The 17206-nt window shown below is 38.3% G+C and overlaps 1 long non-coding RNA gene across 1 annotated transcript; it reads left to right on the forward strand.

Moving 5' to 3' along the window:
• Positions 1 to 606: 606 nt before the first annotated feature.
• On the forward strand, positions 607 to 11476 carry LOC148114514 (uncharacterized). Its single transcript, XR_015732978.1, has 2 exons — positions 607 to 1043; positions 10671 to 11476. It is a non-coding gene; the product is annotated as an uncharacterized LOC148114514 (long non-coding RNA).
• Positions 11477 to 17206: the final 5730 nt, after the last annotated feature.

The raw sequence follows: 17206 nt of genomic DNA on the forward strand, positions 1-17206 counted from the left end.
AAAACAAAACTTTATTTCTTTTCTGAAAAATGGTTGGAGCATCCTAGGAGATGACTGAGACATGAGACTTTATTTTTAGCTCTTGGTTTTATTTTTGTTTTATGGTTTATCATTTTATTACTGTAAATAAATAAATCTCACATTCTCACATTCCAATTCAGCACAATTATTAAAGCACAGAATATGTATTCATATTTTTCCCCTCTTGCAGCATAATTTTAATCCTTTCTGCTTACAGTATTTTCTCCCTAATGAGATTTTTAAAAAGAAAAGAAAAAAACCATGAGAATTTCCTGTCTTGAACTTGTGGCCCTTTTAATTATTTAAATAATACATCGATACAGAAGTTATAACATTGGTTTGCATTAGGATATAGGGTTTGTTTTAATTGAAAATGGGCTCAATAACCCTTTCTAAATTCACAACAGAGACTTGTTAAACAGAAGTTACAGAAGCAGATGTCCCATCAGAACCAGGCAATAATCAAATAATATTTCCTGCTATGAACGTTTTCTCCTTCTGCAATGATTGAAATTATATTTAAAACATATGTAAACTGATTTTTCAAAGATATTAACAGAAATGAGCTGTGAGATAGAAAGGGTTAGAAAGACAGCAGGAGAGAAGGAAAGACAGGCAAAGAATAGGAAAGAGAAAATCGGGGAAATGAGGGAAAATGGAAAGCAGAATGGAATTGCAGAAGTTGAGACCTTGCCTCAAGTTTGAATACAGCTCCCTTCTTTGCCCCCAAGCCTCCCTCAGGCAACAGCTATTAAAAATTAGGAGTACATATTCTTACTAATTTGAGGCAGGAAACAGAAAAAGTGTAGTTTAAGCAGCGCTGGGATTCTACTGGTTCAGACCAGTTCGGGTGAACCAGTAGCTCCGACAATCAGCTGGGAACCAGTTCACTCCGATGATCAGGTGGGCCCGCCCGCCTGCCAGCCCCTGCGCTTTACTGACCTATATCTTCTCAGCTGATTCACCTGGCAGAACGGATTGCTGCGCCTCACCTGTGTTACTCCCCAGCAGTAACACAGAAGGTAAGTTTTTGTAAAACTGCATACACATGCGCGATCACCTAACCAGTTGTTAAACCGGCAGGATCCCACCACTGAGTTTAAGTCTAGTAGAATTAGGTATGGATAGTCCTTGACTTATGAACACAATTAAACCCAAAATTTCTGTTGCCAAGCATGACAGTAGTTAAATGACTTTTGCCCCATTTTATGACCTTTCTTGCTATAGTTATTAAGTGAATATAGCTTCTCCATTAACTTGTCAAAAGGTCACTTGCTTGTCAAAAGGTCACAAAAGATGATCACATGACTCCACGACACTGCATCTGCCCTAAATACGAGCCAGTTGCCAAACATCTGAGTTTTGATCATGTGCCCAACAAGATGCTACAACAGTCATAAGTGTGAAAAATGGTCATAAGCAGTGGTGAAATCTGAACCAGTTTACTACCGGTTTGCTGTCTGCGCATACACAGTGTGCACCACACACCAAATGCAAGGTGCGCGCACGCAGTGCACGCCAAAAGGAGGCATGCAGTAAGTAGAACAGCACGCGAGGGGGTATGATCAGCTGTGGCACACAATCTTTTTTTTTTTACTTTTAAAAGCATTGCTTTTAAAAGTAAAAAAAAAAAGCCTCTGATGATCGCACTGCTCAGCTGGGATCGTCAGATGCTTTTTTTCTCTTTTAAAAGCATTTTTTCTACAACCTCTTCGGCCAAAGAGGTTGTAGAAAAAATGCTTTTAAAAGTAAAAAAAAAAAAGCCTCTGACGATTGCGTGGCTCAGCTGGGCATGGGAGGGGGGCAGGGATTTTTGCTACTGGTTCTCCAAACCATCCGCCGCCATCGCTACCGGATTGGGCGATCCAGTCCGAACCAGGAGCATTTCACCCCTGGTCATAAGTCACTTATTTCAATGCAGTTGTAACTTCAAATGGACTCTAAATGAATTGTTTTAAGTCCAAGTCTACCTTCTTGGATGAGAAGTGAAACATCTTCAAAGGAAAACCAGAAAGTCCAGTTGCCTCTTGAAAAACCACCTTTGGGACAACCATGACCTGGATGACTGAGAATCTTCATAGACATTTGACTACCTGTAAGGAATTTTATTTTTGAGTCAGTGGGTATATATTTCTTAGAATTTGTCCTTTTCCAGTAAGATATTTGTGATTTGTATTAAGATAACCATACCCAATGTCCAGAATAAAAACTTTACTATTAAAATCTTGGACCTTTTCACAAGTATGTCCAGGATTTGCCCCTTTTCTTCCATCTTCCAATCTTTTGTAGCCCTCAGCCCTACTCTATCTCCAAACATTAAGTTCAGCCTTCAAATGCCCACCCTGGCCTAATCATAAATACATTGACTGGCAACACTTTTGCAAATTTTGACCTGCAACTCTTGAGGATAAAGTTTTAGAAGGTTTATATCTGCACATGTCTGAAAGGTAAAGTTGAGGATGGATCATTTTGGAAAACATCTATTTATATGCTTAGTAAGAGTCAACACCAACTTGATGACACATAATCAATTAATTACTCAATCAATAGTCATAATGCTGCCATACTACTGATCTTTATAAATTATATGGATGAGTTTGTTTTACAAATGGTCTTGAGCTTTCTTTTGTCAATTGGGCCCACAATACTTGCTGATGATGTTGATCCATCTTGTTTTAGGTCTCTTTCGTGAATGCTTTTTACCAAGTGGGATCCATTCTGTAACTGCCTTGGTCCACCTGCCATCAATTCTTCTTGCTATGTGTCCAGCCCATTTTCATTTCAATTCTTTTACACTTTTGATGATATCGTATATTTTTGTTTGTTCTCTAATCCATGTGCAGGTCTTTTTATCTTGTTTTGTAAAACTGAGCATGTATCTTTCCATGGCTCTTTGCACTCATTGTGTGTGTGTGTGTGTGTGACAGACAAATGAGTGGATGAAATTCCAGATTCCCGTTCTGACATCCAAAAAAGGAGGGTACCAAGACGAGCTGTTCTCAGCACAACCTGGACATAATAACTGGATCATATACACACCAGGGAGAATAAATAGCTACACTGAAGACATTACTAGCAGCCCCAAGACAGGAAAAAAAAAACCCACTGAAAGGGAGGCTGAAGAGTTGCAGGAAGCAATGGTGACCTCTATCACTGCATAGGACTCCCTCATCATGCTGGGAAATATGTAAATGTTTGGACTATAGAAAAGAGTCAGATGAGTTCCTTTCCCCATATCAACAATCTCTAGAACAATTAAGACAACTGAGATATAATTCCACATTGGACAACCAAAGGTTTCTGCCAATGGCAAAGGAAGGAAGAAAGGAAGGAAGGAAGGGAGGGAGGGAGGGAGGGAGGGAGGGAAGGAGGGAGTCTTCATCCCACACCATGACTGCTTCATGTCCTATTCTCAGGAACTGGATAAATAATCTTTGTCTTTCTGAGATATGTTTGCTTGATGGCCAGGTAAAATATTCTATGAACATCATCAGAATCCATTGTAGCCCATCTCACTGAAGCTGTGATTTAAACTAGAATTGCCTCATCTTGTGGTTCTCATACACACTGAATGTTTTCCAACATTTTTCAGGAAGCAGCACTGAAACTACAGTATGTCATTTGATTGGGATGAACCTGGAGTTCAGCAGTTCATCTTTAAGTGCCATATTTGCCAGAAATTTACTATGTCAAGAGATATTCTCAATACCAGTGTCTTGTACAAAATTCCTTACTTATTCAGTCCAGTTCTGAATCTTTTGAATATTTGGCATACATTTAAGACACATCTGTTCATTACACAGTGAATGTTGGTAACATTTCATCAATGTACCCTTCAATTCTGCTTTATGAGATTTTTTTAAAAGACAAGTCAACATGCAAAACTCACAACCTATCCTAACCCTGGGGGAATATTGCACTATGGTGTAGTACACAGCAATACAGTACACCAAAATTGATTCAATTCTTAGGAGGGGCACCATTTTATTTGTTTGCTTATTTAGTAGATTTATATCCAGTTTTTGTTTTTGTTTTTTTTCCTTTTAGGAATACAGTCTCTACTATACCACACTGGCTCTGAAAAGTAAAGATTCAGCAGTGTGTGAAAATCCCAGCAGATGAGAATGGGATTCTGGTATAATTCAGAGTCATTCCCTTTAGCCACTGACTTCTAACTTAATGGAGAAATTCTGGTTTAAATTGTGTCCTTTTTAAAAGAAAGAAAGAGAAAAAGAGAAAGAAGGAAGAAAGAGAGAGAGAGATGCTTCATTGTGTTGTATCATTATTTTTAATTCCTCGGTTATTTTAAATTGTTTACCCACTGAATTTGAACTATGGGAAACAGAACAAGCAACAGATAAACAGGTGAAAAGTGACTTTTTGCAAATTGTTTTATTTTAATGCTGCTTTGTAAAAGAACAGGGATGACTGCAAGAGGTGGTTAAAAAGTCAAAATGACAGCCATAATTACAAGCACATAAAAAGGGGTGGGGCATCAATTATGCAATTGCAGCCACCATCTTGCCTTTTTAAACACTACCCCCCCCCAACCCACCCCGTGGATGTAAGGACATAAATGTAATATAAAGGAAAACCAATGGCCAGACTTTTAATGGAGGAAATATTTCTTAAACATATTGTCCCAGTCAAAAATGAGAGACAGAAATGCCCTTCGCTTATCTCCTGCTTAGCTATGCAGGATTTCTACCATCATTTACCTTATTTTCTTTCTCTGGAGTATGTAGTGTTGTTCTGAACTAGTTCAAGTAATCTATATACCTCAGAGAATGCCGTTGAAAAGACTTTATAAGCAGCCACTAAGTTTTATTGGCCTGTCATTTGGGTTTTCATTAGACTCAGATAGCAATCTTCCTCCTATCTTATGAGGAGATATAATGAGATTGCAGTTGTTTTTCCAAGAAGGAGAGAAGAAAAATAAAGGAAAGTCAACAGTGTCCTTTGCTGCATTGCCAGCAACTTCAACAATGTCATCACACTTAACCATCTTCTTTTATTTACGCTGCAATCCAAGGATTCTTTTTTTTAAATGCTGTCATTGCTTTGGTGAACACAGCGAACTACCGTATTTATTTATTTATTTATTTACTTACTTACTTATGTAGTTATTTATTTCCATTCTTTCATGCCCTAGGGTTTCTTATCTTGACTGTAGCAAGACTGGCTAAGCTTTGCTCAGGCCTACTGACTGCTCTGGAGCCCATACCGAAGAAATGAAAAGAAAGAATGAGAGGCCATTGTCAACGGCTCTTCCTTTTGAATATGGATAACTATTACTCATGTAATTTGACAGCTGTTGACTCTCAGTTGTATAATGGCAAAAAAAAAAAAAGCCCTATAAGAATTTCAGCAACTAACTTCTGTCTTACTTCAAGATAAGCTTATCGAGGATAGCCCAAATCCCTATAGTTTTTGAGCAGATAGAAGCTCGTGTTATGTTTGCCTCTTGGATTCTTAAGTTTTGACTATTGCTATTTTGGGGGGCATTTATAATCTTTGTAGCTTTCAAAAGCCATTCTCCCAATATACACAGCCACGGAGGATTTCAATGTCCTTGCTTCAGGACAAGATTGTATCTATCATGAATTAATACAGCCCGTGAGTTCTGTGGTTCTTTGTTGAACAACCTAAGTGGAGACCAGCCCATTATGAGGAAATTTTTCACCTCAGCTCAGAGAAATTGGAGAGAGAAGATGGACACTTGCACATGGAAGCTTGGTCTCAATCCGCAGTGTTGCTCTGCTCTCGAGTTACTACACCAGCACCTCTACTAAACAGCCAAGGATATTGATCACCATTTGTGATCTTCCCAGATGGTTTCCGACAAGCAAAGTCAATGAAGGAAACCAGATTTGCTTAAAGGCCACACATTTCAGTTAACAACTGCAGTGATTCACTTAACAACTCTAACAAAAAAGATTGTAAAATTGGGTGCAACTCGGTTAATAACTGCCTTGCTTAGCAACTGAAATTCTGATCCCAATTGGGGTCATAAGTCATGGACTATGTGTGCTGGGAGATATTTGATGATGGGCTATTTTCCTTTTATTTTTAATAGGTATCCCTGCCTATATCCGCCTTTTGGCTCCTTGGTATGCCTCTCTATCCTCACAGCTAAGCAGCTGCCTTAGCACTTAATGGTTCTAACACAGCTATCCATTTGGGTCACAATAGTGTTTGAATTAAACACTATTTCTCCCTGAGAAACCAAGAACCACAAAGCAAAGATGGAGATGGAGGAAAGGCATAGAAGGAGGCTCATTTTAATGCTCTCCCCTAGGCCAATTGGAAGAAAGTATTGATTAACCCTAGTGAGTGCTTATAAAGGAGAACTGCAAACCATTACAAAACTGGTGATGGGGTTTTTTTGGGGGGGGGGGGGAAGGCTGTTTGGACACATGTAGATGCGTCCAAATAGAAAGATGAGAGAAATCAAGGTTAAACTAAGGATGAATGTAAACTGAAAAACCCACCAATAACATACCTGATGCATTGTTTTAATTAATGTTGAAAATTAAGGAATAACGCAGGCTTCTTCATAAGATAGGTATGTGGTTAGATTTTCAGGGAACTGGAAATTGTATAGAGGTGCGGGATTTAAGTGTGAAAATAGGAAGAGTAAATCCTATCTTCAGTCTCACCTGAAATAAGCAAAAAGGTGAGCAATGCATTTAGCCCTGTCTGGTGCAAATTTCCCTGTGTTATATTTAGAGCTTTAGAAAGGCTAAGTATACAGGTTTTATAGTATAATAAGGCCTACTCTACCTGGTAGGAATAATTTTCAAGGTATAGAATAGAAATAGAATAACAGAGTTGGAAGGGACCTTGGAGGTCTTCTAGTCCAACCCCCTACCCAGGCAGGAAACCCTACACCACTTCAGACAAATGGTTATCCAGCATCTTCTTAAAAACTTCCGGTGTTGGAGCATTCACAACTTCTGCAGGCTAGTTGTTCCACTGATTAATTGTTCTGTCAGGAAATTTTTCCTTAGTTCTAAGTTGCTTCTCTCCTTGATTAGTTTCCACCCATTGCTTCTTGTTCCAGTGGTGGGTTCCTGTTGGCCCAGTTCTCCCGAGCCGGTAGCGGTGCAGTATATCTTGGACAGATGCAGTATACCTTGGGGCATCTAAACCTGGCCCATGACACATCCTCATAATGTCATTCTGCCAAAATGTGGCCTGGAGATAAGGCAGGGCATTTCTATCCCAACTTTCTTACCTGTACATAGGGTGGGGCATCGATCCGTTAGTTCGTTTTGTTGGTTCTTGTGAAAAGACAAAAAAAAAAAAACCCTGCTTCTTCTTCTTTTCCAATAATATATTCTAATTTCCTTGTTTGAATTCTTTTAGCTAGTTCACAGGGGAAAGCCTCTTGAGAGGTACACCTCATTTTCATGCACGCCCCAAGGGAAGAGGACTTGTCCTATGGTGAAGCTGGCTTTCTATTGGCAGGCAGAGGTGACAACTGGCTAAGAGACACCGGGGAGCTCTGGAATTTAAACTTGTTAGGTATTTTGCTTAATACAGCTGAGTTGGAATTTATGCTGGTATTGAAGTTTTCATAGCTAGGCTATGCTCTTTGGAATGGAATTTCACACTAATGAGCCTTAAAAAAAAAAAGAAGAAGAAGAAGAAGAAGTAATGTCTGGAAGCAGATTTCAAAGAACATTTGATGGTAGCATTCAGGCTGTACTGATAGGAAAATTACAAACGCAACCAAACAGCACCCTCTACTGACAGACTTGAAACACAGCAAAGAAATTACAGGACATTTTGCATGTTGGGAGAGGCTAATTTATAATTGTTCAAAATACAAGCATTGACAAAAGGATTCCTATTGCATCCTTTAGACAGGTTAAGCTACTATTGCCATCTTCCAGAATTGTTTTATCAGATGCATGCTTTGGGAATATATAATCCAGCAAATCCCGAGACAGCCAAGTTATAGGTGCTGATTTAAGAAGAATCTGTGATATATACAATACAGTTAAAAAAAGTAGGGTATGGGGACTCAGGCAAAAGAAACCAGAACACCATAAATAGGCCTAAGCAGTTCTTTATTGTTGATCACCTACTGTATGTTACACAAATCAGGCTTCACTAATCTGTTTTATGACATTTCCTTCCCCAGAGCGACTCCATTTTAGAACGTCTCTTAACTCCCCGCTCCCCTTTAGCCAATGATTCCATCACACCCCTACATCCAACCCAAAGTATTAATAAGTATATTTTTCTAGAATCAATTTAGGCAAACCAATCAACTAAACCACATTCTAGTAGCTGAAGTCCACCCCTCTTAAATTTGCCAAGGCTGAAAAACACCACTGTAGCGCATGCAGGAAAATGGCTAATGATGCAGCAGTGCATTTCTTCTAAACCTCAGTTGACTCTCAGTATCTGTCACCCGACATAAATATTTACTCACCTCATAGTAAGGTTAACCTCTTGTTCTCCCTACCGTCTCTATACCTCATTGACCCAGGCTGAATACAGAGCCTTTGGTTGACTACTAACCCGATGTGCTACTAATGTTATTGACACCTGATAGTGAAGTCCACAAGGTTATCTCTGCCTGTAGATCAGCTACTGTTGTCTTCAGTTCCTAATATTTGCTCAACACATTTCCAACAATGGCTAAACACAGATTTTACTCCTGTAATGTCCATCTTATGTGCAATGCAAAGAGGCAGTCAAATCCTGAGTTGGTACAACAGATCTTATTACTGTCATCGTTATCATAATCATTTATATCTCTTCTCTGATAGTTGATAGCATCTTACATGGGGGTCTCCTCTAATTTTACTTGAATGACAACAATCCCATGAGGTTAGCTGAACTAAGGGAGAATGAGTGACCCTAATCATCCATTGAGCTTCATGGTTGAATAGGAATTTCCCTATCACAAGTCTGACACCTTAATCACTGATATAAGATTGGTTATACCATTTCAGGCTGCAGAGTGAGGAAATTTCTCCGCTTTGACAGTCAAAATTCTGATACTTCATTCTGCTGGTTCAGAACAAGATCACCTGAGGGCAGCTAGTAACTCGACTTTGGAAAAGTAGAATTTACTGAAGGGAAATGCATGCCAGTCCCTGAAGTGTACGTCATTTTAGTAGTTAAATGTGATGTTTCCCTGCACTTTATATGAACGTACACTTTTCTTTTTAAAATATAATTTGTGAGGGATTGGCTACACTGTAGTATCCCCAGTTCTGATTGGTTGGTCCGTTACTGAAAGTCAGGGAAACCAGTAACTTTGAAGTGTTTTTATTTATTTTTATTTATTTTATTTGATTTTTATACCGCCCTTCTCCAACAGGACTCAGGGCGGTGAACAGCTGAGATAAAACATAACATATAAAATTTAAAAAACAATTTAAAAGACATTAAATAATTTCGGCCCTCAATTTAAAACCACCCAGTTAAAACCAATTTCAAATTAAAACCGAAAGGATGGGATCAAGCCAGCCCAGCTAGATGAAATAGATGTGTTTTCAGGGCCCGACGAAAAGTCCGGAGGTCTGGTATCGTGCGTATCTCCAGGGGTAGGTCGTTCCAGAGGGCAGGTGCCGCCACAGAGAAGGCTCTCCCCCTGGGGGTCGCCAGCCGACATTGTCTGGCCGACGGCACCCTGAGGAGTCCCTCTCTGTGCGAGCGAACTGACCGGTGGGAGGCTATTGGCGGCAGAAGGCGGTCTCATAGATACCCCGGCCCTAAGCCATGGAGTGCTTTAAAGATGGTCACCAACACCTTGAAGCGCACTCGGTTTAAAAACATTTTTAAAATGTTTTTATTATTATTGGTAATGGCAGCAACTATTCTAAGCTCATTTAAAAAATAAACACATCCTTGAACTTTTAAAAGGCAGATTGCTTTAGAGACAGGGGGCTATGAAGAAGCAGCAAGCAGCATTTTATCTGACAGTCTTGAGGGACAAAGAATAGATGGCAACACTCATTTTGCAGCAGAAAATGTTAAGGTATCTCCTGCCTCAATCTTATATGTATGTACTTAGAACAGCCTCCAAGGAGAGATTATTCAGACTGTTATGAATTGTAATAAATTCATCAATATCAAGGAGGCTAAAAGTTGATACAGTACTAACAATAATGAAAGTATTACATGTATAGTAATTGGCTGTTGATAGTTCATTCACCATTTATGATGTGTTGTACTTTGTTTTTTTTTATTATGAAATAGTTTTGTGAAAATTCGTTTACTAAATTATATGGGGATTCTCAATCATCCAAATCATTGTTGTTCCAAAAGTGCTTCTCCAAAAAACAGAACTGAAGAAGCTTCCTGGATGAGAAACAAAATGTCTTCAAGGAAAAACAAAGAAAGTCCAGTGGTCTTTTGAAGCAGCTAAATGACTACTTAGCCTAATGAAGTTAATCTCTCAGCTGTGCTGATGAAATGGGCCCTGGATTCCTCTATCTTCAGTGCCAGTTGCTAGCTGATGGTTGTAATGCAATATAGATATTTGAGTTACAGGAGCTAATTTTGGAAGCCTCATTCACAATTAGGCTTATGGATAATTTGGACATAGCAACTTCATTAAAAGTGAACAAGCCAAATTAATCTAGGCAAACAAATGATGCACCTCTCCTTTTTTTTCCCTCCTGCAGAGTCAATCCTGGAACAAGTAATGTGCAAAGCCAGTTTAGTAAAAACCTAAATCATATCACCTTGCCAAATTCAGAATGATGTAGCTTACCCATGTCCCTGGATTTTATGAGAGATGGTAAGATTTGTGGAGAAAAAGGCTCAGAGAACATTATTCTTGGTGAGCTTTGGCACCTACAAGTTAATAAATTCTGGTTGTCTTGGTTCTACGGAATGCAGTTCTGTCTAAAATTTCAGTTTTGTTTTTCACCATCTTTCCCTGGTGGGGCTCAAACTTGGAAAGAGCATCAGTCAATGGCTCGTTAGTTTGATAAACTGGTATAAGTGACTCAAGCAAGAATGGGTACCTCCAGCACAGAAGCATTTATGAGTCTCGGGGGAATTCTGCAAAACATCAGACAGTCTTTGCCTCCTGAATCACAGCAACATATTGAAATCTTTAATGTTTACAATGTATAGGAACGTGTGCCAATCTCTGTTGGACTATCTAGTTCTGTTCATACCCATGCATGCGTGTAAATATAGAAAACTGTACCTGAAGTATCTAATAACTGCCCAATACTTGCAGAATGTCTTTCCTTTAAAAAAAAGTCTGTGCACATTTGTGTTTATGCTATGAAAATGTCATCCCTAAAATATGAAGTAACTTTTGTCCCACTTGGTTTCTATAACCAGTAAAGCATTCAAAAGCTTCTGGAATAGAATTACTTATCAAATGCAAAACTCCACCACAGGGTATTCAGAAAATCCCTCTATAGGTATTTCTTTCCATTTTCAATCCGGAATGTACAATAAAAATGAGAAAATATTAATCTGGAACTGTCTGACTCTTTGAACATACTATCCATTTGCTGGTTATCCTGCTGTCCCCGCAGCATTCCACCTTGAATTTTTATTTATACAAACATGTGTCAGCATAAATTTTGAGAGAAATTTAGTTTGCAAGGAAGAAGCTTCCTTCCAGATGTGACATATCTATCATCAGTGTGCTCCATTAATTATCAGACTCCGCCAACAGAATAAATTGCCTGTTTTACAGATTACATTGGTTGCAAAGTTAGCAAACCATATTGATGACAATAGCATGGCAAAGCAAATGATAGGCAAGGGAACAATAATCAGGATTTTTTCAAAAATAAATTTAAAAGGACAAAGAAATCTGAAGTAGATTATATAGGGCAGCTTGAATCACCTCCACATGTGGTTTCCACACTGAAGATGTTGGCTGGGGAAACATGGGATTTGACTTATCTACATCAGTGATTCTCAGATCTTAATCTGAGGATGGGTAGACTTCAACTCCCAGAATGCCCCAGCCAGTCGTTCTGCCAGCTCAAGTTTATAGCATGCAGAAATTTGATTTAAAAAAAAAAAATCCAGGTTTTGCTTGCCCTAATCTGTAATATGTCCCACAACCATATAGAATATGTCAGCCAATAATGATGAAAGAGAATTAGAAGTAGGAATCAATGTTTTGGGACAATATCTCATTGTTCTCAAAACACAAGTCTATATTTAGGTTCCAGAGTTTTGAAAGGTCCCTCCCTCTTTTCCACCCCAATCATTCTGAGATTCCAAAAGCAAAAGAAAATTAGCCATCTTACCTGCCTTAATACCTACTTTCTGCAAACTTTAGGGAAGAATGTGACCCCATGGCAAAGCATGTCGAATTCAATCCATGACAGTCAGAAGGGCCAAACGAAAGATTCCTGCCTGAATTTCAAGACTGCTGTCAGCATTGACAATATCAAATTGAGTTAATATTTTAGTTTCCAGTACGTACATGGTGGACATAGTAGGTAGCCATACCCGATTAACCTTTTGTAGACCCAACAGCTAAGCAAGATTAGTACCCCAAAGAGAATTCTAGGAATATTGCTGGGTTGGGAAGTTTTAAAAAAAATTAGGAAGATAACAAATCAATTCTACAAGTCTTCCAAGAAAATAGTTCTCCATGGACTTTTGTTCAGTGACTTATATCTCAGTCTTCCCAATCTGGTGCTGTCTAGATATATTGCACTGCAACTCTCAGAATGCCAAACTAAGATGGCCATATGAGGAATTATTGTTGGACACAACTGGAAGGCACCATATTGGGGAAGACTTTTAAACTAAGAGCAACCCCATTGGCTGAGTTTGTACAATATAGTTTGTTTATGATAAATCAATAGTTATCTGGGTCACACATAACCATGACAAATAAATCATTGTGCCTTGGTTGGAACATAAGGTACCTTAAGATGAAAACCTCAACTCTTGGAATAACAGCCTTTATTTTGACATCTGCTTTTTAAATGATGATTGAGAGGATAACACAATCAAAAGGTAAGCTTGTGTTTTTGCTCGCTAACTTTCCTTTTGAGATAAGTAGTTGTATGAAATGAGTCAAGAAATGGCCCATTGGTGAAATCTGTAGCACATGTGAAGATGTAAGAAAACTGTTTGAAGGCTCTGAAATATCCTGGAATTCAGTGCTTCTGAGTATCAAATGAGACGATGATTCTCAGCATGGATCCAGTTCTTGGAACCAGAATGGACCCAATATTCATGCTGATCTCCTACATGACAAGTCTGCTTATACTCCTTGTGCAAGCCTTATTTTCTGTTGACCAGTATGTCATGTGCTAATTAGAATGACAAATAAGTTCTCTTTCAAATGGGATTTGACTCTTGAAGAGCTACAAAGACACACCCATGTAACTTTCTTGGCAGTAATGTGGAAGTTTGTTTTTACAACTGCTTTACAGGATACCTTATCAATTTCTCAGTTGAGGCTATAGCCCTGTAATTTCACTCAAACATTAAGGTCTTATCTTGCTTAATTTTTCAAGATCAGTCAAGAATGTTTAGATGATGCTACTTAGCTGGGCAAATATGAAGGGCTCTTGTTTCCTTTTTACCCATCAGAGAGTGCTGGCCATTTATTTTGACTGCCTCTAACACATTCTACACAATATATCTGTGCAATATTCGCATAACTGGATTAATTTTCATGCATTTGAGTCATGGATGAATAAAAGTGTGAATTTTATCTGCACCAGCTAAAACCTTCTTGGACATGAGATTTTATCATTAATAGCGGATTTTTAAAAAACAAGCTACGTTCAAATTCTACTCAACATGGGTGGCTGATGTTAGGCCAATCATGATCTTTCAGCAAATCTATTCCGCAGGGAATAAAAGTAAAATAGAAGAATACTGCATACCATTATTTGCTTCTGAAGGAAAATGGGGGCATACAGAGTACAACAATAAAGAAAATAAACGGTGCTGGTAGTTGTTCAGAGATCTTTGAAAAATGTCCCACAAATTTTATACGAAAGTTAATTAGTATAATAGAAAGAGCAACCTATAAAGAAAAATGCTTTTGTGGGAGGATGATTCCTTGTTGTCAATTTGTAGTGTTGAAGAATAGGTTTTCATACTATTATTTCACTGTTCATATGCTGGTAGGAAATATCTCCGAGTAAGCTGTGATTCTTTTAATGTGGCACAGTGCAATTATATTTAAAAAAATGTATAAATTGCAACATGTATTAAATGTCAAAATACCTACTCTGAATTATGAATTCAAATGACATTATTTAAAAACATGCAAGAAAGCATCTTCATAATTATATGTTATCAACACAGAGACAGATTAGCTATTCTTTTAACATAATTAATTTTATGCACAATGCATTTGTTTATGGTATTTGTCATTATTCATCAATATAATTACGAATTACTGAGGATTGTTTTCTAGAATCTTTTTAGTTATTTTAATTGCCAGTTGATTTCCCTTCATTTCCACATTTCAGATTCTTTATTATGTTAACTACTGGGCGTTATTCTATATTAGCTGCTATCTAAATTGTTAAATTTAAATTTAACTTTCATCTTCTTCCTTCTTCTCAAGTTGAGCTTGACTCCTGGTGACTTCACAGGAACACCAGTTTCTAGTTGCCTCTCATTCAAGTGTTTGAATATAAATTGAATGAATTGATACATTTATTTATTTAGAAATCTTACGTTGGTACCCATTTTAAATAACTCTGAAGTGCTAACAGTCTATGGACCCAAAACAAAAAATATATGATAAAACTCCCAATAAACAGAACAAAAAATACAATAAATTTTCATAATACAGTAGCCAAGACACTCATAATTAATTCTCAACACAAAAACATGTGTTAGGTTCTTGTAAAACCCTCACTCTGATGCCTGGGAGAAAAGTATCCCAGAAGGCCAGAACAGTTTGAATCTCAGAATGGAGAGGAGGCTGTTCCATAAACCAGCAACTGCAATTGGGTTCAATCAAGCTGGATTAGCCAAGGTTATTTAGTGCTGTGGCCACCATCCATTACAACCTTAAGGCAATACCAATTAAATTAATTTCCCTTTAAGATTTCACCATTTTCTTCTATCACATCAAGGCACAGGTCACTTCTGCAGCCACTGGCTGACCTGACCCCCTAAGCCATATCTGAACCATAGTAATAGGCCACCATGACTAAACTCATCCATGGCAATGAAGCCAAATCAAACTGAATCTGTTATGGTTTGGCACAGGGATGGGCCACATACAATCCATGGGCTGCAGGTGATTTCATAGAATGTCTTATGCAGCCCCAAAGCAGTCCTGAAATGAGAAGGGTTTTGTGCATAGGAAGCAAAACATGTTGGTGTGGTCTTTTTTGTAACTGGAGTTAAGAGGCAAAATGGGTGCCATTTCATTCATTTAAAACATGTGGAAAACCTGTATCAGCCATTTAATTTTTTCAGGGAGAAAATGGATCTGTAAGCTTTAAGCACAATTTCCATAGTGTTCAACTATACAAAAAATAAACCTTGCTAATCTATTTCACAGACAAAAGCCAGGAAAAGCTCCAGGCCCAGACAAGATAACTCCTTCTTGCTTAAAAGTCTGTGCTGACCAATTGGCCCCCATCTTCACCCGTATCTTCAATAAATCGCTAGAGAAGTGCTATGTTCCTTTTTGCTTCAAACGCTCTACTATCATCCCAGTACCGAAGAAGCCCACCATCAAAGAACTGCACGACTACAGACCAGTTGCTCTAACATCTGTAGTTATGAAAACCTTTGAAAAGCTAGTGCTTTTTTTTTTATCTTGTTGTTGGTATCCTTAAGATTTATATTGACTGTTTCGTAATATGATTTGATTGCTTATTTGTTCCCTATGACTATCATTAAATGTTGTACCTTATGATTCTTGACGAACGTATCTTTTCTTTTATGTACACTGAGAGCATATGCACCAAGACAAATTCTTCGTGTGTCCAATCACACTTGGCCAATAAATAATCCTACCCTACCCTACCCTACCCTACCCTACAAAAAAAAAACCCAATCCCTGGTAAAATCATGGCATCTTCAGTAACATCTCCATGGTGTCAAATACCTTTTTGTTCTTTCTTTCTTTCTTTCTTTCTTTCTTTCTTTCTTTCTTTCTTTCTTTCTTTCTTTCTTTCTTTCTTTTCTTTCTTTCTTTCTTTTTCTTTTTTTTTTTGATAAGGAAGAGTGAGACTATCTTGCCTCATTTCCATTTGATTTGTCATTCTTGCCATGATTTCTCTTTTTTTCCTTCCTATTGCTGCAATTGGATTTTACTGTCATTTGTTTTGATTATGAACTGCCCAGAGCGGTATAGAAGTTTAACAAATAAAAATAAATAGAATTCATAAATATCTGCAGTTTGTTTTTGTCAAAATAAAAAGCAGCATTATGTTGCCATGCCGTAAGATTTAGGTAGGTGTGCATCGCGACACAAATCTAAAAATGGCAGGTATTGGCTAGTGATGGCAAGAGGCTGCTTTATTATCATTCTGTCCCCGTCTTGACTCCCCTGCAGACACTACTGAATGCAATTGTGCTAATCCTGTAATTTGGACCATAGGTTGCCACCATTGCAGAACAGACTGGGATTCTGATTGTACACTGCGCACTCTAGCAGAAACAGGCACCTTTATTCAAGGTTTTGCTCCATGCATACCAGTCTCTAAGCAACTAGATTTCCTGGCAAATTGCCTTGCTCTTTATATAATCCAGCAGATGGTCAGTATTGTCTGGAAAAGTCCTGTGCAGGTACTGAGAACCAGTGTTGCCGCAGGATATCTCAGGGCCCGCCTATCTGTGGTCTCTGAAATAGGGAACATTTCCTGCAAATTTGCAGGAATCTACACCTGTGAAAGACCTACCACTTCATACAGGCCTTCCTGTAGCAATAGCTTTTCTTTCACTTTTGTTTTTCTTCTTCCTTTGCTGAACTACAACTTAGGCTTGCTTTGTGCCATTTTAGGTAGAGTTTTGTCTTTCAACTGCTGATGGTCAACCGCTTCAGGATGGGGGGGGGAGTCACATATAAATTAATGTATTCTAGCGGCAACTAATTTAAATCACGCCAAGGAAATTACACACTGTAGAATGGAACTGAAACCTGAAACCTTTCTGTTGGGGGTTCGACCCGCAAATATTGGATTGACTAAATGGTATCTGATGCTGCACATAATCACTGCAGGGAGACTGGCATTCGCACAAC

The sequence above is a fragment of the Pantherophis guttatus genome, chromosome 3 (assembly GCF_059756535.1).
Source record: "Pantherophis guttatus breed Tessera chromosome 3, ASM5975653v1, whole genome shotgun sequence".
Lineage (NCBI taxonomy): Eukaryota > Metazoa > Chordata > Lepidosauria > Squamata > Colubridae > Pantherophis > Pantherophis guttatus.